This window comes from Triticum urartu, chromosome 5, assembly GCF_003073215.2.
Source record: "Triticum urartu cultivar G1812 chromosome 5, Tu2.1, whole genome shotgun sequence".
Taxonomy (NCBI): Eukaryota; Viridiplantae; Streptophyta; class Magnoliopsida; order Poales; family Poaceae; genus Triticum; species Triticum urartu.
The window spans coordinates 555,325,361-555,345,868 of record NC_053026.1 but is presented as its reverse complement, the minus strand read 5'-3'; the positions used below and the strand labels follow the sequence as shown (position 1 = coordinate 555,345,868).

Sequence of the window (20,508 nt, the reverse complement as noted above, 5' to 3'; positions counted from 1 at the left end):
TACATTGTTCTCGAACCGTAGGGTCCGCACGCTTAAGGTTTCGATGACAGTTATATTATGAGTTTATGAGTTTTGATGTACCGAAGGAGTTCGGAGTCCCGGATGAGATCGGGGACATGACGAGGAGTCTCGAAATGGTCGAGACGTAAAGATCGATATATTGGACGACTATATTCGGACTTCAGAAAGGTTCCGAATGATTCGGGTATTTTTCGGAGTACCGGAGAGTTACGGGAATTCGCCGGGAGAAGTATTGGGCCTTATTGGGCCATACGGGAAAGAGAGAGGGGCTGCCTAGGGCAGGCCGCGCGCCCCCCCAAGGCCTAGTCCGAATTGGACTAGGGGGAGGGGCTGTGCCCCTTCCTTGTTTCCTACTCCTACTACATGGAAGGACTCCTAGTTGGACTAGGAAAAGGGGAATCCTACTCCCGGTGGGAGTAGGACTCCCCTAGGGCGCGCCATAGAGAGGGCCGGCCCTCCCCTCCTCCACTCCTTTATATACGGGGGCAGGGGGCACCCCATAGACACACAAGCTGATCCACGTGATCGTTCCTTAGCCGTGTGCAGTGCCCCCTGCCACCATATTCCACCTCGATCATATCGTTGTAGTGCTTAGGCGAAGCCCTGCGACGGTTGAACATCAAGATCGTCACCACGCCGTCGTGCTGACAGAACTCCTCCCCGAAGCTTTGCTGGAGCGTCATCGAGCTGAACGTGTGCCAAGAACTCGGAGGTGCCGGAGTAACGGTGCTTGGATCGGTTGGACTGGGAAGATGTACGACTACTTCCTCTATGTTGTGTCAACGCTTCCGCTTCGGTCTAGGAGGGTACGTAGACAACACTCTCCCCTCTCGTTGCTATGCATCACCATGATCTTGCGTGTGCGTAGGAAATTTTTTGAAATTACTACATTCCCCAACAGTGGCATCCGAGCCTAGGTTTTATGGTTTGATGTTATATGCACGAGTAGAACACAAGTGAGTTGTGGGCGATATAAGTCATACTGCCTACCAGCATGTCATACTTTGGTTCGGCGGTATTGTTGGATGAAGCGGCCCAGACCGACATTACGCGTACGCTTACGCGAGACCGGTTTCCCCGACGTGCTTTGCACATAGGTGACTTGCGGGTGACTGTTTCTCCAACTTTAGTTGAACCGAGTGTGGCTACGCCCGGTCCTTGCGAAGGTTGAAACGGAGTCAAATTGACAAACTATCGTTGTGGTTTTGATGCATAGGTGAGATTGGTTCTTGCTTAAGCCCGTAGCAGCCACGTAAAACTTGCAACAACAAAGTAGAGGACGTCTAACTTGTTTTTGTGGGGCATGTTGTGATGTGATATGGTCAAAACTTGATGAGTTATAAGTTGTTGTATAAGATGATCATGTTTTGTTGAAGTTATCGGCAACTGGCAATAAGCCTTATGGTTGTCTGTCTATTGCATAAGATGCAAGCGCCCAATAATTGCTTTACTTTATCGCTATGCGATAGCAATAGTTGCAAGAGCAAGTGTTGGCGAGACGACCATGTGACGACACATTGATATAGATCAAGATGATGGAGATCATGGTGTCATGCCGGTGATGATATAGATCATGACAGTACTTTGGAGATGGAGATCAAAGAAGCAAGATGATGATGGCCATATCATGTCACATATTTTGATTGCATATGATGTTTATCTTTTATACATCTTATTTTGCTTAGTTTGACGGTAGCATTTTAAGATGATCTCTCACTAATTATCAAGAAGTGCTCTCCCTGAGTATGCACCGTTGCGAAAGTTCTTCGTGCTGAGACACCACGTGATGATCGGGTGTGATAGGCCCTACGTTCAAATACAACGGGTGCAAAACAGTTGCACACGTGGAATACTCAGGTTATACTTGACAAGCCAAGCATATACAGATATGGCCTCGGAACACGGAGACCGAAAGGTCAAGCGTGAATCATATAGTAGATATGATCAACATAGTGATGTTCACCAATGAAACTGCTCCATCTCACGTGATGATCGGACATGGTTTAGTTGATTTGGATCACGTGATCACTTAGAGGATTAGAGAGATGTCTATCTAAGTGGGAGTTCTTAAGTAATATGATTAATTGAACTTAAATTTATCATGAACTTAGTCCTGGTAGTATTTTGCAAATTATGTTGTAGATCAATAGCTCGCGTTGTTGCTTCCCTGTGTTTATTTTGATATGTTCCTAGAGAAAATTGTGTTGAAAGATGTTAGTAGCAATGATGCGGATTGGATCCGTGATCTGAGGTTTATCCTCATTGCTGCACAGAAGAATTATGTCCTCGATGCACCGCTAGGTGACGGACCTATTGCAGGAGCAGATGCAGACGTTATGAACATTTGGATAGCTCAATATGATGACTACTTGATAGTTTAGTGCACCATGCTTAATGGCTTAGAATCGGGACTTCAAAGACGTTTTGAACGTCATGGAACATATGAGATGTTCCAGGAGTTGAAGTTAATATTTCAAGCAAATACCCGAGTTGAGATATATGAAGTCTCCAACAAGTTCTATAGCTAAAAGATGGAGGAGAATCGCTCAACTAGTGAGCATGTGCCCAGATTGTCTGAGTACTACAATCGCTTGAATCAAGTGGGAGTTAATCTTCCAGATAAGATAGTGATTGACAGAATTCTCTAGTCACCATCACCAAGTTAGTAGAACTTCGTGATGAACTATAATATGCAAGGGATAACGGAAACAACTCCCAAGCTCTTCGTGATGCTGAAATCAACGAAGGTAGAAATCAAGAAAAACATCAAGTGTTGATGGTTGACAAGACCACTAGTTTCAAGAAAAGGGCAAAGGGAAGAAGGGGAACTTCAAGAAGAACGGCAAGCAAGTTGCTGCTCAAGTGAAGAAGCCCAAGTCTGATCCTAAGCCTGAGACTAAGTGCTTTTACTGCAAAGGGACTGGTCACTGGAAGTGGAACTGCCCCAAGTATTTGGCGGATAAGAAGGATGGCAAGGTAAACAAAGGTATATTGGATATACTGTTATTGATGTGTACTTTACTAGTGTTTATAGTAACCCCTCGGCATTTGATACTGGTTCAGTTGCTAAGATTAGTAACTCGAAACAGGAGTTGCAGAATAAACAGAGACTAGTTAAGGGTGAAGTGACGATGTGTGTTGGAAGTGGTTCCAAGATTGATATGATCATCATCGCACACTCCCTATACTTTCGGGATTAGTGTTGAACCTGAATAAGTGTTATTTGGTGTTTGCGTTGAGCATGAATATGATTTGATCATGTGTTGACACCTGATTTTGGCACAATGCAGAATGCAATGGTGATGGCCTCAAATGACAAAATATTCTAAATGAGAAATTTCACATTGCCGAGTGGAACAAATTTGATGTTTGGACCATAATCATTCGGCATCATATCAAAGACCAAAACTACACTCAGATTGTCATGTTTAGGTGTTCTGAGTGCTTTTTGGTCAAGTACGCCTCTAGAACAATCTCGGATGAAGGAATGCTCTACATGAATTGTCTTCGCCTCGTCGAATCGGTCGATTTTGATATAAAAATCATCTCAATCCGAGTTCGTATGCAAAAGTTAGAGCTATCTGGATGCAGCCCTTTCAAGAGGCGAAATATGACGCGGAAGACCAGACATGTCTTGGCAAGTGTCTGATGTAATGCGTGAGTGTTTTGGCCCAGAAGATGGCCTCGAATCGGAAAACTTTCAACATGAAAGTTTTTCGTCTCGTCAAAACGGTCAACTTTTCTTTTGGACACATTTTCATCCGAGGTCGTTTACTGCCTCAAAAACCTTGCCGGGGAAAGCTTGCCGCCGTGAACAGTAACCTTGCCGGGGAAAGCTTGCCGCCGTGAACAGTAACCTTGCTGGGGAAAGCTTGCCGCCGTGAACAGTAACCTTGCCGGGGAAAGCTTGCCGCCATGAACAGTAACCTTGCCGGGGGAGAGCTTGCCGCCGTGAACAGTAACCTTGCCGGGGAAAGCTTGCCGCCCTGAACAGTAGAAACTGTCGAGGCCAATCCGACCAGATGCTGAAGATGGGCTCAAATACTTATCTAGATGGCTTCGGATGAAGAAGTGTTCAACACAGGAGTTGTTCGTAACGTCGAAACGGTCAACTTTGCTTTTGGAGTCATCATCATCCGACGTAGTATACGACCTGCAGAGACGCTGCAAGAGTCGGACGGTCCAGTCAGCTACATGAACGAGTCCGACTCGAAATTAGAGATGACCCCGTGGAGTATTCAAGATGGCCTTATTTGGAAAAGTGATCAAAATACGGATTGTTGGCCTCGTCGAAGCACACATAATTGATATTTGAACCGTCTCCATCGGAGGTCATATGCAGATTCCACAGCCCACGCAAGGAGCAAGACGGAAGATTGGACCAGATTCGGGCTGAATCCGAGTGGGACCAGAACTAGGATTCTAGGACGTGAATTGATGTAATTTTCTTGTAAGGAAAACCTAGATAAATCCTTTGCTTGTACGGGAAGTCCAGCCGCCTCTTATATATGTTGCGGGTGACGGCCGATTGAACAACACACAATCGAACAAATCAATATACTACTTTTTCATATACGTTTTATCTCTCCACCGTTTTTCTATCTCGTTCTTCGCTGTTCTTCGTGTTTGAGAGCTGCGAATTCCGAGGCTCTAGGGGCGAGCGAATCGACCTAGGGCAGCCCATAGCCGCCGCACTCCCTGACGGGGTCCCTCCCGGGGGTGTGGGGTTTTCGGGTCTGCAAAAGCGCCCGTCGACTGTCTTGTGTATCGCGCTGTCGGTCGGGTCTCCTTCGACGTGAGCTGCGGTGCATCACCCCCGGCGTCGAGGGTACACGTGATGTGTTCGTGTGTCAACACACCTTTTTGGCGACTCCGCTGGGGAACGAAGATCAATCATCATCATCCACTATGTCTGATCTTCCCAAGCCATCTGAGGTAGACGCCGATAACATCATTAAGCCCAGTCTTGATGAGATATCAGCCAATCATCGCCAAGTCTATGAGGAGTACAAGAAGGCGCGCGAGGAGAAGGACTTGCAGGAGTTCCTTGCAAAGTTCAAGAAGGATCGCCAAGGCAACATCACTCCGATTGGAGAAATCAAGTTTCCTCCTCTTCAAGCCGAGCAGGTTAAACCCGCTGTGAGTACTACCTTTTCTCCTGAGCAGTGGGCTGAGATTGAGAGTCATATTGCTGATGGTAATAATCTGGTCTATCAAACGTTCATAGAAAATACCAATGCTCAGAAAAATATATCTCAATCATCTAGTGGTAATGGTGGTGTAGCTGCTAGTGTGCAAAACCCTAATCTGGCTTTACCTATCTCATTGGCGCGTCCCATGCCGATGACTTATTATCCTACTCAAACAAATCAGATTGTGACTGCACCTATTAATCCTATTAGGAGCATGCCAAGTTCGGTGGCAACGCCGAACCAAACCCTACCTACAACTACAACCACTCGACCATTACCGAACTATAGTTCTGCATACGTGCCACAGTTCATACCTACTGCTAGTAGTCCTACTCCTCCTATGCCGCTGCCACAAGTTGCATCGTCCACTATGGATGATGGTCTAGCTAATCTTAGAGAGGAGATGGCTAAGATGCTTCGAGAGAATTTTGGAGTTGAGTTACCTCGGAATCGGATTTACCAAAAGCCATACCCCGAGTATTTTGATGCCATCCAGTGCCCTCCAGGATATAAGATTCCAGATTTTGTTAAGTTCAATGGAGAGGGCACAAAAACCACATGGGAGCATGTTAGTCAATACTTGGCACAACTAGGTGAAGCAGGTTCTTTAAATGAATAGAAAGTGCGTTTGTTTCCTTTATCATTAACTGGTACTGCATTTTCATGGTTCTCTTCTTTACCACATGGTTCCATTCGGGTTTGGTCACAGTAAGAGCAGAAATTTCATGATCACTTTTATAGCGGCGACAATGAACTCAAGTTGTCACATCTAAGATCGGTTAAACAGAAGCATGACGAATCGGTCTCCGATTATGTCAAGAGATTTAGAGAAACGAAAAACCGGTGTTTTAGTTTGGTGATAACCGAGAGAGACTTGGCAGACCTAGTGCTGAGTGGTTTGAAAACTCCCATTAGAGAAAAGCTAGAAGGCTATGAGTTCTTAAATATTAACCAAGTCTTACAAAGGGCTTTGGCTCAGGAAAGCCGAAGCAAAGATCTCAAAGAAGTGCATAGATATAAAGCTGATCGACCAAAGATGAACATGGTGGAATATGATAGTGATCACTCGGACGATGAGGGTGATATTTATGCTACTGAATTTGTTTGGCCATCTAAAGCCAAACCCTTTACTTGCAATGATCTGAAACCGATTCATAAGAATGTGATGAAGAAATGAAGTTTACTTTTAACATTGCCAAATGTGATAAAATATTTGATGCTTTGCTGCAAGCTAAAATTATTAGGATTTCTCACACTTTACCGCCGTTTGAAGAGCTAAAACGGCATGCTTATTGCAAGTATCATAATTCTTTTTCTCATGCTACTAACGATTGCAATGTTTTTCGACGACTGATACAATCAGCCATTAATGATGGACGATTGAACTTTTCTGAGATGCAAATTGATAAACAGCCTTTTCCAATGAATACCATGGAGTTGGAGGGGAAGAAACTACTCATTCGGCCAGAGGCCGCCGTATCTGCTAATAAAGCTAATGTCATTGTTGGTGAGCCCAGGAAAGACAAGGAGGGCGACAAGGCCTTGGGGAGACAGGTTGTGCTTGACAAGCAACCCGGTGGCAAGGAAATAATCAAAATCACCATCAAGAATCCTACACTCGGGGGGCAACCGCAAGTGCAAGAAAATATTCGTGCTAAATTTGTCAAGCCCAAGGATCCAGAAGTTGACAAGTGGAAGACGAATGAAGCTAAATGCAGCGCAAGAAAATCAAGCCAACTTTTGATATGCTGCTGTCCAAGTATGCCAATCATGCAGCCGGTTCTAGCTCTAACCGGTCATCAAATTTGAAGCGCTCAAGGTCACCTCCTCAGGAAGAATTTCAGCATCATGCAAGGCCATATGGGTCGTGGGCGCCGGGACCATGGATGCCGCCACCCCCCTATGTGCCATACTACGTGGGAGGCTTCAATGGAGGATGGTGGCAGCCCCCAATGGCCCCTTATACTTTTCATCCGGGTTGGGCAGAACCAAGGAGGCCCGTTCATGAGAGACTTTCTTATCCCGCACAAGGCCGTTTGAACAATGGTGTCAATCGGCTAGTGCAAGTTAATCAAAAAAGGGTTGGCAAGCAAGAATGGCGTGTTAAGTCACCAGGTGCTGCAACGGTTGAGTCAAGCAAAGGCAAGGAAAAAACCGATACCGACTCACTTATCTTGGGAACCGAAACATTCGCCATACAACAGCCGATTGGGCCTAGCAATCCGACTGAGCCGATACTTGCTATCGCGCCAAAGCACTCGGCTAATGATCATGAAGCAAGCACCAGCCAAGTAAAAACAAGAGATCCTAAATACACTCAGCCAAAGTGGTGTCCTCCAGGGCTAACAAAGACACAAAAGAGGAAACTACAGAGGTTAAGGAGTCAAGAGATGGCAGAACAAGAGGCCAAGAAGCAAAGGGATAAGTTGTTCAATGACACTCGGCCTATGTTACCTACAAAACAAGTGTGGAGGCACAAACAAATACAAGATGTAGTGGCTTCTACACCTATCACAGCAGCACCTGCACCACCAAAAGAGGACGACTCAATCATTGCATCGTCTATGTTACCTATTGCTTCTTCTTCACTCGGACAAATTTCAGAATCGGTGGATACACTCGACGAGGAGGCTGATATGGTGGACTATGAGTATACACCGGTTCATGAAGGTATGGATATCAATATGGTGTATTACTTGCCTACTGAGTTTCGTGCTATAGATGAGGAAGGGGAGGTGGCTCAGCTGGATTTTGGCCCTAAAAACGCGATATTCGAGAAGCCAAAAGAACCAGTAACGCATCTGAAACCATTATATCTCAGAGGTCATATCAATGGGTCGCCGCTCACTCGGATGCTTGTTGATGGTGGTGCTGTGGTAAACCTTATGCCCTATTCGGTCTTCAAGAAATTGGGTTTGCCTGATGAAGAATTGATCAAGACCAATATGGTGCTTAACGGGTTTGAAGGCAAAGAGAAAACTGAAGCCAAAGGTGTGATGTATGTGGAGCTTACAGTCGGAAGCAAAACTTTAGCTACTGCATTCTTTGTCACTGAGGTGCAAGGTAACTACAACGTCATACTAGGCCGTGATTGGGTTCATGCAAACCAGTGCGTGCCATCCACTATGCACCAGTTTTTGATTCAGTGGGTTGATGATGAAGTGGAAGTCATTCATGCGGATAACTCGGACTGTGTTGCTTTGGCCGATGCATCGGTGGATTGGCAACATCCCAATGCTACTTGCTTGACGGGACGTGACTTATCAGAGTTTGATTTTCTCAGCGCAACCAAGAATGGTTTTGTGCCCGTCTCTTTAAAGCCGACTGGATGCAATCGGCTCCAAGGTATGATATGTTTAAATGGATTCTAGCTCTGAGTGGTTACAAAAACGTCTTGTGAAATATCGGTCCAGCGAGAACGATATGTATGAGTCTATAGAGGAGTTGGATGACATGGATAAACTTGGACAAGGTTTTACGTCGGCCGATCCATTAGAAGAGGTAGATATTGGAGATGGTTCAGTCACTCGACCGACATTTATAAACAAAAACTTGAAAGCCGATTGTAAAGCTAAGTTAATCGAGCTATTGAAAGAATATGTTTGTTGCTTTGCATGGGAATATCATGAGATGCCAGGGTTAAGCCGAGAGCTAGTGGAGCATCGGTTGCCTATAAAGGCCGGTTTTAGACCTTATAAACAGTCGGCCAGAAAATTTAATCCGAAAACATATGACCGGATCAAGGAAGAGATCGGTCGACTGCTTGAAGCTAATTTCATTCGACCTTGCAGGTACGCCGAGTGGATTTCTAACATTGTCCCAGTGGAGAAGAAAGGATTCGGCAAGTTGAGGGTGTGCATTGATTTCAGAGATTTGAATAGGGCTACACCCAAAGATGAGTATCATATGCCAATAGCCGATATGCTTATTAATGATGCTTCTGGGCATAAGGTTATTAGCTTTCTAGATGGTAATGCCGGATACAATCAAATTTTTATGGCCGAAGAGGACATGTACAAGACTGCTTTTCGATGCCCTGGTTTCATTGGTTTATTCGAGTGGACAGTGATGACATTCGGATTAAAAAATGCTGGAGCCACATATCAAAGGGCTATGAATTTGATTTTCCATGATTTACTCGGTATCATACTTGAAGTTTATATTGATGATATTGTTGTCAAATCGGATGCTTTTGAATCTCACTTGGCCGATTTGCGTTTAGCTTTTGAAAGAATGAAAAAGTATGGACTGAAGATGAATCCTTTGAAGTGTGCTTTTGGCGTGTCAGCTGGCAAGTTTTTGGGTTTCATTATTCATGAAGATGGCATAGAGATTGATCCCAAAAAGATAGAGGCTATACAGAAAGTGGAAGCTCCAACATGCAAGAGAGACACGCAAAAGTTCCTTGGCAAGGTCAATTATTTGAGAAGGTTCATAGCTAATCTGTCAGGGAAAGTTGATGCATTTACTCCTATCCTTCGGTTAAAGGATGATGCTGATTTCACTTGGGGGGCAAAGCAGCAAGAAGCATTTGATATGATCAAGAATTATTTGTGCACTCCTCCGGTGATGAGAGCACCCAAGCATAGGGAACCCTTCAGACTTTACATTGCAGCAGAGGAAGAAGTTATTGGTGCTGCTCTAACTCAAGAGACCGAAGGAAAAGAGCATGCCATCACTTATTTGAGCCGCCGCTTATTGGACGCAGAGACAAGGTATACATTTGTTGAGAAATTATGTCTATGCTTATATTATGCTTGCACAAAACTGAGACATTATTTAGTGCCGAGTGCTTGTGTAGTAGCTTGTCAAACCGATGTCATTAAATACATGTTGCATAGGCCAATTCTTAGTGGTAGAATTGGCAAGTGGGCTTATGCTTTGATTGAATATGATTTGGCTTATGAATCTCTAAAGTCCATGAAAGGCCAAATTGTTGCTAATTTCATTGTTGAACATCGGATTAATGATGAGCATGATGTTGATATGAACCTTATTTCATTAGTACCATGGAGATTATACTTTGATGGGTCAGTTTGTAGCAATGGCCAAGGTGTTGGTATTGTTTATATATCTCCTCATGGTGCTGTTTTTGAAGCCTCATGCCGCTTAGAATATTTTTGCACAAACAATCAAGCCGAATATGAAGCATTGTTATTCGGCCTAGAGATGTTACTTGCTATAGGTGTTACACATATTGAGGCTTATGGTGATTCGTTACTAGTGGTACAGCAAATATCCAAAGTCTTTCAGTGTTTGGACGAATCACTTAATGTTTATCTTGATAAATGTCTAGATATAATCTCTACTTTGGATTGTTTTAGCATTGCACATATATCTAGACATGACAACTGGAAAGCAAATGAGTTGGCACAACAAGCATCTGGATACCATGTTGATCATGGCATGTTTCATATTTCTCAAAATCCGATGGCTTGTCTTACCAGTATAGAGGAGGCCGGACCAGAACCCACTGATTCGGCCATTAACAAAAAATCTAGTGCGGGTGACAATTCCGACTGGAGGAAGCCCATTGTTGCTTACTTGCGTAATCCGAGTGAAAGGGTGGACAGGGCTGTTCGGCGTATGGCTTTTAAATATACTATGAGGGATGATGATCTTTATCACCGAACAGTTGATGATGTTCTTTTAAAGTGCTTGGATGAGGACGAAGCAAGAGTTGCTATGGGAGAGGTACATGAAGGCATTTGTGGTACTCACCAGTCGGCTCCCAAGATGAAATGGTTATTACGATGTGCAGGGTTTTATTGGCCGACCATGATTAATGATTGCTTCAGATATTATAAAGGGTGCGAAGCTTGTCAAAAATTTGGTGATATTCAATTGGCTCCCGCTGCTATGTTGCATCCTATTATCAAGCCGTGGCCTTTCAGAGGATGGGGTTTAGACTTTATTGGGCAAATCCATCCGTCTTCTTCAAAGGGGCATCGGTTCGTATTGGTGGCAGCTGATTATTTCACTAAGTGGTCTGAAGCAGTACCTCTCAAGAACATGACGCATACGGAGGTAATTAAATTCATAACCGAGCACATTATTCATAGATTCGGTATTCCTCAAACGTTAACTACAGATCAAGGTTCATCTTTTATTTCACATGAAGTCAGAGAGTTTGCCGAATCTTATAACATAAAGTTGCTCAATTCCTCCCCATATTATGCCCAAGCTAATGGACAAGCTGAGTCTAGCAATAAAATTTTAATCAAGCTCATCAAGAAGAAGATTGAGGATAATCCAAGGAGATGGCATGACTTGTTGTCTGAGGCATTATGGGCACATAGAATCTCAAGGCATGGTGCTACGAAAGTGACTCCATATGAGCTAGTATATGGTCAGGAGGCTGTTTTACCAGTGGAAGTAAATTTGAATGCTTTGAGAATAGCCAAACAAAATGATTTATCGGCAATAGACTTCTATAACTTGATGATGGACAACATTGATGAGGTTGCTGATAAACATTTGGCTGCTTAGAATGCCATAGAGAGAGATAAGTTGAGGGTGTCAAGGGCTTACAATAAGAAAGTCAAGTTGAAGAATTTTCAAATTGGTGATCTCGTCTGGAAAGTGATTCTACCGATTGGTTCAAGAGATAGAAAATTCGGGAAATGGTCTCCAAGTTGGGAAGGTCCTTTTAGGATTACAAGAGTTGTTCCCGGAAATTCATATTTGGTGGAATCAATACAGGGGGCATTTTTACCTCGAGCTCTCAATGGCAAATATTTGAAGAAGTACCACCCGAGTGTGTGGCAGGAAGCCTAAGTAGGCAATGGCCGATATACGATTATCGCCCTTAGCACAAACATGGCCGATACATAATTATCGCCCTGAGAAGAATAGATGGCCGATGGAGTGTTGACATCATCTTTAGAACAAACATGGTGCAAATTATTTTTCGGCATGCAAGCTTTGCCGAAAAACAGGGGGGCCTGTGTTGACACCTGATTTTGGCACAATGCAGAATGCAATGGAGATGGCCTCAAATGACAAAATATTCTAAATGAGAAATTTCACATTGCCGAGTGGAACAACTTTGATGTTTGGACCATAATCATTCGGCATCATATCAAAGACCAAAACTACACTCAGATTGTCATGTTTAGGTGTTCTGAGTGCTTTTTGGTCACGTACGCCTCCAGGACAATCTCGGATGAAGGAATGCTCTACATGAATTGTCTTCGCCTCATCGAATCGGTTGATTTTGATATAAAAATCATCTCAATCCGAGTTGGTATGCAAAAGTTAGAGCTATCTGGATGCAGCCCTCTCAAGAGGCGAAATATGACGCGGAAGACCAGACATGTCTTGGCAAGTGTCTGATGTAATGCGTGAGTGTTTTGGCCCAGAAGATGGCCTCGAATCGGAAAACGTTCAACACGAAAGTTTTTCGTCTCGTCAAAACGGTCAACTTTGCTTTTGGACACATTTTCATCCGAGGTCGTTTACTGCCTCAAAAACCTTGCCGGGGAAAGCTTGCCGCCGTGAACAGTAACCTTGCCGGGGAAAGCTTGCCGCCGTGAACAGTAACCTTGCTGGGGAAAGCTTGCCGCCGTGAACAGTAACCTTGCCGGGGAAAGCTTGCCGCCATGAACAGTAACCTTGCCGGGGGAGAGCTTGCCGCCGTGAACAGTAACCTTGCCGGGGAAAGCTTGCCGCCCTGAACAGTAGAAACTGTCGAGGCCAATCCGACCAGATGCTGAAGATGGGCTCAAATACTTATCTAGATGGCTTCGGATGAAGAAGTGTTCAACACAGGAGTTGTTCGTAACGTCGAAACGGTCAACTTTGGTTTTGGAGTCATCATCATCTGACGTAGTATACGACCTGCAGAGACGCTGCAAGAGTCGGACGGTCCAGTCAGCTACATGAACGAGTCCGACTCGAAATTAGAGATGACCCCGTGGAGTATTCAAGATGGCCTTATTTGGAAAAGTGATCAAAATACGGATTGTTGGCCTCGTCGAAGCACACATAATTGATATTTGAACCATCTCCATCGGAGGTCATATGCAGATTCCACAGCCCACACAAGGAGCAAGAAAAGATTGGACCAGAGATTCGGGCTGAATCCGAGTGGGACCAGAACTAGGATTCTAGGACGTGAATTGATGTAATTTTCTTGTAAGGAAACTAGATAAATCCTTTGCTTGTACGGGAAGTCCAGCCGCCTCTTATATATGTTGGGGGTGACGGCCGATTGAACAACACACAATCGAACAAATCAATATACTACTTTTTCATATACGTTTTATCTCTCCACCGTTTTTCTATCTCGTTCTTCGTTGTTCTTCGTGTTTGAGAGTTGCGAATTCCGAGGCTCTAGGGGCGAGAGAATCGACCTAGGGCAGCCCATAGCCGCCGCACTCCCTGACGGGGTCCCTCCCGGGGGTGTGGGGTTTTCGGGTCTGCAAAAGCGCCCGTCGACTGTCTTGCGTATCGCGCTGTCGGTCGGGTCTCCTTCGACGTGAGCTGCGGTGCATCACCCCCGGCGTCGAGGGTACACGTGACGTGTTCATGTGTCAACATCATGTTTATTGTAATACGGTTATTCATTTAAGTAAGAGAATAAATTGTTGTTCTGTTTACATGAATAAAACCTTATATGGTTACACACCCAATGAAAACAGTTCGTTGGATCTCGATCGTAGTGATACACATAATCATAATATTGAAACCAAAAGATGCAAAGTTAATAATGATAGTGCAACTTATTTGTGGCACTGCCGTTTATGTCATATTGGTGTAAAGCGCATGAAGAAACTCCATGCTGATGGGATTTTGGAATCACTTGATTATGAATCACTTGATGCTTGCGAACCATGCCTCATGGGCAAGATGACTAAGACTCCGTTCTCCGGAGCGAGCAACTGACTTATTGGAAATAATACATACTGATGTATGCGGTCCGATGAGTGTTGAGGCTCACGGCAAGTATCGTTATTTTCTGAACTTCACAGATGATTTGAGCAGATATGGGTATATCTACTTGATGAAACATAAGTCTGAAACATTTGAAAAGTTCAAAGAATTTCAGAGTGAAGTGGAAAATCATCGTGACAAGAAAATAAAGTTTCTACGATTTGATCACGGAGACAAATATTTGAGTTACGAGTTTGGTCTTCAATTAAAACAATGTGGAATAGTTTCACAAACTCATGCCACCTGGAACACCATAGCATAATGGTGTGTCCGAATGTCATAACCGTACTTTATTAGATATGGTGCGATCTATGATGTCTCTTACCGATCTACCACTATCGTTTTGGGGATATGCATTAGAGACAGCTGCATTCACGTAAAATAGGGCACCATCTAAGTCCGTTGAGACGACACAATATGAACTGTGGTTTGGCAAGAAACCAAAGTTGTCGTTTCTTAAAGTTTGGGGTTGTGATGCTTATATGAAAAAGTTTCATCCTAATAAAGCTCAAACCCAAATCAGAGAAATATGTCTTCATAGGATACCCAAAGGAGACTGTTGGGTACACCTTCTATCACAAATCCGGAGGCAAGACTTTTGTTGCTAAATTCGGAGTTTTTCTAGAGAAGGAGTTTCTCTCGAAAGAAGTGAGTGGGAGGAAAGTAGAACTTGATGAGGTAACTGTACCTGATCCCTTATTAGAAAGTAGTTCATCACAGAAATCTGTTCCTGTGACTACTACACCAATTAGTGAGGAAGCTAATGATGATGATCATGTAACTTCAGATCAAGTTACTACCAAATCTCGTAGGTAAACCAGAGTGAGATCCGCACCAGAGTGGTACGGTAATCCTGTTCTGGAAGTCATGTTACTAGACCATGACGAACTTGCGAACTATGAGGAAGCGATGATGAGCCTAGATTCCGCGAAATGGTTTGAGGCCATGAAATCTGAGATATGATCCATGTATGAGAACAAAGTATGGACTTTGATGGATTTTCCCGATGATCGGCAAGCCATAGAAAATAAATGGATCTTCAAGAGGAAGACGGACGCTGATAGTAGTGTTACTATCTACAAAGCTAGAATTGTCGCAAAAGGTTTTCGACAAGTTCAAGGTGTTGACTACGATGAGATTCTCTCACTCGTATCTATGCTTAAGTCTGTCCGAATCATGTTAGCAATTGCCGCATTTTATGAAATCTGGCAAATGGATAAACAAAACTGCACTCCTTAATGGATTTATTAAAGAAGAGTTGTATGTGATGCAACAAGATGGTTTTGTCAATCCTAAAGGTGCTAACAAAATATGCAGCTCCAGCGATCCATTTATGGACTGGTGCAAGCATCTCGGAGTTAGAATATATGCTTTGATAAGTTGATCAAAGCATATAGTTTTATATAGACTTGCGGTGAAGCCTGTATTTACAAGAAAGTGAGTGGGAGCACTACAACATTTCTGATAAATATATGTGAATGACACATTGTTGATCGGAAACAATGTAGAATTATTCTACAAAGCATAAAGGAGTGTTTGAAAGGAGTTTTTCAAAGAAAGACCTCGGTGAAGCTGCTTACATATTGAGTATCAAGATCTATAGAGATAGATCAAGACGCTTGATAAGTCTTTTCAATGAGTACATACCTTGACAAGATTTTGAAGTAGTTCAAAATGGAACAGTCAAAGAAAAAGTTTCTTGCCTGTGTTACAAGGTATGAGGTTGAGTAAGACTCCAAGCCCGACCACGGCAGAAGATAGAAAGAGAATGAAAGTCATTCCCTATGCCTCAGCCATAGGTTCTATAAAGTATGCCATGCTGTGTACCAGATCTATTGTATACCCTACACTGATTGGCATGGGAGTACAATAGTGATCTAGGAGTAGATCACTGGACAGCGGTCAAAATTATCCTTAGTGGAATAAGGATATGTTTCTCGATTATGGAGGTGACAAAAAGGTTCGCCGTAAAGGGTTACGTCGATGCAAGTTTTGACACTGATCTGGATGACTCTAAGTCACGATCTAGATACATATTGAAAGTGGGAGCAATTAGCTAGAGTAGCTCCATGCAGAGCATTGTAGACATAGAAAATTGCAAAATACATAACGGATCTGAATGTGAAAGACCGTTGACTAAGATTCTCTCACAAGCAAAACATGATCACACCTTAGTACTCTTTGGGTGTTAATCACATAGCGATGTGAACTAGATTACCAAATCTAGTAAACCCTTTGGGTGTTGGTCACATGGCGATGTGAACTATGGGTGTTAATCACATGATGATGTGAACTATCGATGTTAATCACATGGTGATGTGATCTAGATTATTGACTCTGGTGCAAGTGGGAGACACTACAAGAAATATGTCAACTTATGACCACCACTATTGGTCACTGAATGGTCACAAATTTCCATTTATGACCTTTTTGTGACCAAAAACATAAGGTCAAAAGCTGGCCGTCGTAAACTGACTATAGCGACCTTTCTTCTGGAATGGTCATAGACGTTTATGACCAAAATATTCCTGCTGTGGCGTTTTGGTCACTAGCAACCTCCCCAGGCCACGTAGGCATCCAGCGTGGCAAGCTGATGTGGCACAAGATTCAGCCCGGTCCAATTCGGTGTTTATATGGGCCGAGCCCATTAATTCGGCCTTTTTAGTGTATTTTTTCCTATCAATTTTTGGTCGACTTCATGGGCCAAGCCCAACATTGAAGCCTTTTTATTTTTGGGCCGTGGCCTTTTTGTCTCAACAATTTCAGTTTTCTTTTTTTATAAAATGAGTTCACTAGTTAGGTGGGTCCCCATTGTCAGATTCTGGTACTGGGTCCTAGCTGTCAGAGCCATATTCTTTATTTTCTAATTTGATGTAAATAAATACCTAGTATTTAAATTGGCACACAAAACACACGAAATATTTCAAATATTATCAACCATCAAAGTGTTACATCATATAACACACATACAAATGTGATAGCATCAAGTTTACAATCAGATAACAAGCTCCACAAGTGTACAATCACATGAACAGATTCTGCTACATCATATAACACACATACAAATAGGAGCAGCATAAAGGGCTTCATTACTCTCAGAACTAGCTCCAATGAGCTAGAACTACTCTTCCTCTGACTTCTTTGTCCTGATGCTCACGAAGAAGCAAGAAAGCCCAGCATCTGCACCTTACAGAAGAAATTTTTTAGGAACAAAATAGAAGTAAATCTAACAGTAAATAACAGAATAGTGAAGTTAATGAGACATTTTAGAATCAACTTGACAGTTGACAGTAATGTTTGCTTTGGACACATCCAAAACTAAAATTATACATAAATGCCTAATCTCCAATGCCCAATGCCTCAGTTTAGTAAATCTGCAGATTCCGACAAATCTCATCATCCTAAAGACAACAAAGCCTGCTTGGTAATATTTTAGGCGTTAATAATGCTTTACTCATAAAAGAACATTGCCAAAGTGATTAGATGGCATTGGAAAACTCAAAAGATAAGCCATATAGCTTTGTTTAATATTACTAAGATATATATCCATTAGTTTGTTTTAACATGGAACCCAAGAGTATGTGACTCTAGCACCCTCAGAAATTTGTTAATATGCCATCATACTAGCTGATAGACAAACATTCCAGGAAGAATATATGCTTGTTTAACAGGTACAATCGGTACTGCTATCTCTAACAGACAAATTTAAAGTTTTTTATACATTTATTTTCTATTAGCAAAACTGAATATGCTACTTCCTGATTCTTGGTTGCATAGTCCAGCTAGCTACACCAGTTTGCTCTCATGCAAAAATTTCACAGAAATGCAGATTTATGGATCGAATGTATGATAAAGCAGCAGAAATGCAGATATATGTCTATGAAACAATAGGTCAACTGGAGATTCATGTCTACAATTTGCTAGATAAGAAAATAACAAGTCAGGATATAGAACATGGTTTTAATTTGTTCTTTGCATATTACATCAGTATTCTGTTGCAGGGTTTTGGTACATCATGATCTACATGCACATGAGATAGATGGACTTGGCGCACATGAGATGAGGGTGGAAGGAGGAGGAGCAGGGCATACCTAAGGTGTCCAGGTCCTGCAGCTCATCAGAGATGTTGCAGGCTCACCAGCATCGACAGCCACCGCAACAGCAAGCTGGGTGACATACAAACTGAAGTTGCATTCATTCAGTTGCAAAACAACAAAGTTTGCTAGTTCCTGTCCATCAACAATCACACAAGCATCACTTGTACAGCAGCAGGAGCAAAATTGATATGAGTTAGAAGGAGCAGAGCTCAACTAGTACATCCAGCAGAGCTCAACTAGTACACCGCAGTACACATGAACCATCTATTCCACGGCACAAGAGTAAAATCTTGCTATAACCAGTAGATTATCCCCTAACAAAAGCTAATTAGGCACCAATACACAAGGCACAACAAGCACATACTAAATAAGCCACGACCATAATACATGAGTACTAAACAGATCTTGTATAACAGGTTTTTCAGTCATGAATTTTCAGAAGCAGAACTGGCATGTTTGTTGAAAGTGTTTATCATCACAGCCATGGTCAAACAGAACACATGAATCTAAAAGAATGACAATAATGAGACTGTCTCTTTTTGTCTCATATTAAGAAATTCAACCATGTTTTCCCTTGTCCTTCATGAATTTATCAGAAGCACGGGTAAGGTTCAAATCACTGCCACTAATCCAAAGAAATGGCAAACGCTGCAAAGGGTTGGCAAGTAAACCATTTCTCTATCCGCGCCCACTACATCCCCCTTAGATCAAGTGCAACAAAGAGGGATAATAGAAGCTAAGTGCAAACAGGACAAAAAGCAGAAGAATTTAAAAAATGTAACTTATGAGAAGAACAAAGTGCACAATTTTTTTCTCTCAGATGCCAACCACAAGGGTAGCACAGATGATGCACACATATCAACATGGCATCAGTTCAGACCGCCCGTCTGCTTGTACTCTCTTCATAGAGAAATATTTTAGACCAAAAAATTATCAACAAAGATCAAAGCAACTTAAAAAATATGAACATATTTGTCCAGTCATTAGGTGTCCAAAAAGATGGTGTTTTATTCAGTTTTCATCATTGTCCAGCCATATTCTATACATAGTAAACAACAGAATAAAAAACTAAAAAATAGATGACATGTAAGTTCGAAAGTATTAAAAAAATTTACAGTCAAGCTGTTTAATTTGTCCTCAGAATTGTAGAATGACAGCATGGGCGCACTACGACCAATTAGTCCTGAAAGATGGTATGATTAACAGGTTTTTCATCACCGGACAAATAGAACAGTAACACAAACAAATAGGTCTACAAAACAGAACTTAAATTACTACAAAAAACAAAATCTGACAAAAGAAGACAGAAAAGGAACGACAATAATAGTAATACGTGAGAACATCCCTCACATCATTCACTTTAGCGACTCATCTTTCAAGCATTCAATCAAATCATCTTTTCAAGCATGCAAGTGGTATCCAAAATTTGGATATAGGTAGTACGCTCATGTGGTGAATTTTGTGAATCTATACTCTGCATCTACCAAAAGGATCGCTCCCCTCACATGCAAATATAATTCAGTCCAATTGACTTTCTTCTCCCCTCACATGCATAAGTCAAGAGCAGACCATCTAAACAGGCGGATCAGACCTTCACCTTGGGAGGGAGGCGAGTGCTACCTCTTGCCGTGTCGTCGTCGAGCTCGGGTGGTCCTCCTCCTCCTCGAGCAGGACAAGGTTGTTCCTCCCCTACACTCCAATGGCCATCTTCTCCAAGGACATCTATAAGGGCAGAACACACCATTGATGCAAGTGTCACCAAGATAGTTTCAGTCAAAGTTAAAGCAAATGTAAACATGCAAACTGAGCCAAACTGATCAATGTATACATGCAATCCATCCAGGCCGAGCATGATGCTAATTCCTACTCATGTTGCTAGCACATATACATACATACACACCAAGAACGAATTCACAGGCACATAAATGAATATCCCCTGGATAGCATGGTAATGAACTACTCACATGCAATTTGATAGGACTAGTACTAGTGATAACAACCCAACGACATCCTAACAGCCACAACAACACGCACACTTCAACCGCCTGAATACTGGTGAATAGCAAAGTCTATCCATACTTGACACACGAGCAAATCAATGTCAAGTTCATCTCAGATGTGTGGTTCATGACAGCGGTAGCAGTTAACAAGATTACTGAGTTTTAATTTGTGGAAACAATGAAACAAGCAATATAATGCCTATCTCGTTCACCACTAGAGTAACAGCAGTAGCAAATTCAGTCAAGCATGTGAGTAAGTAAAAG

The 20,508-nt window shown here is 42.6% G+C and overlaps 3 non-coding genes across 3 annotated transcripts; all 3 read right to left on the bottom strand.

Moving 5' to 3' along the window:
* Positions 1–18,640: 18,640 nt before the first annotated feature.
* Positions 18,641–18,731, bottom strand: LOC125511743. The gene has a single exon (XR_007285097.1). It is a non-coding gene; the product is annotated as a small nucleolar RNA Z223 (small nucleolar RNA).
* A 53-nt stretch (positions 18,732–18,784) lies between these two features.
* On the bottom strand, positions 18,785–18,869 carry LOC125511888. Its single transcript, XR_007285159.1, has one exon. It is a non-coding gene; the product is annotated as a small nucleolar RNA U36a (small nucleolar RNA).
* A 507-nt stretch (positions 18,870–19,376) lies between these two features.
* On the bottom strand, positions 19,377–19,468 carry LOC125511724. Its single transcript, XR_007285079.1, has one exon. It is a non-coding gene; the product is annotated as a small nucleolar RNA SNORD96 family (small nucleolar RNA).
* Positions 19,469–20,508: the final 1,040 nt, after the last annotated feature.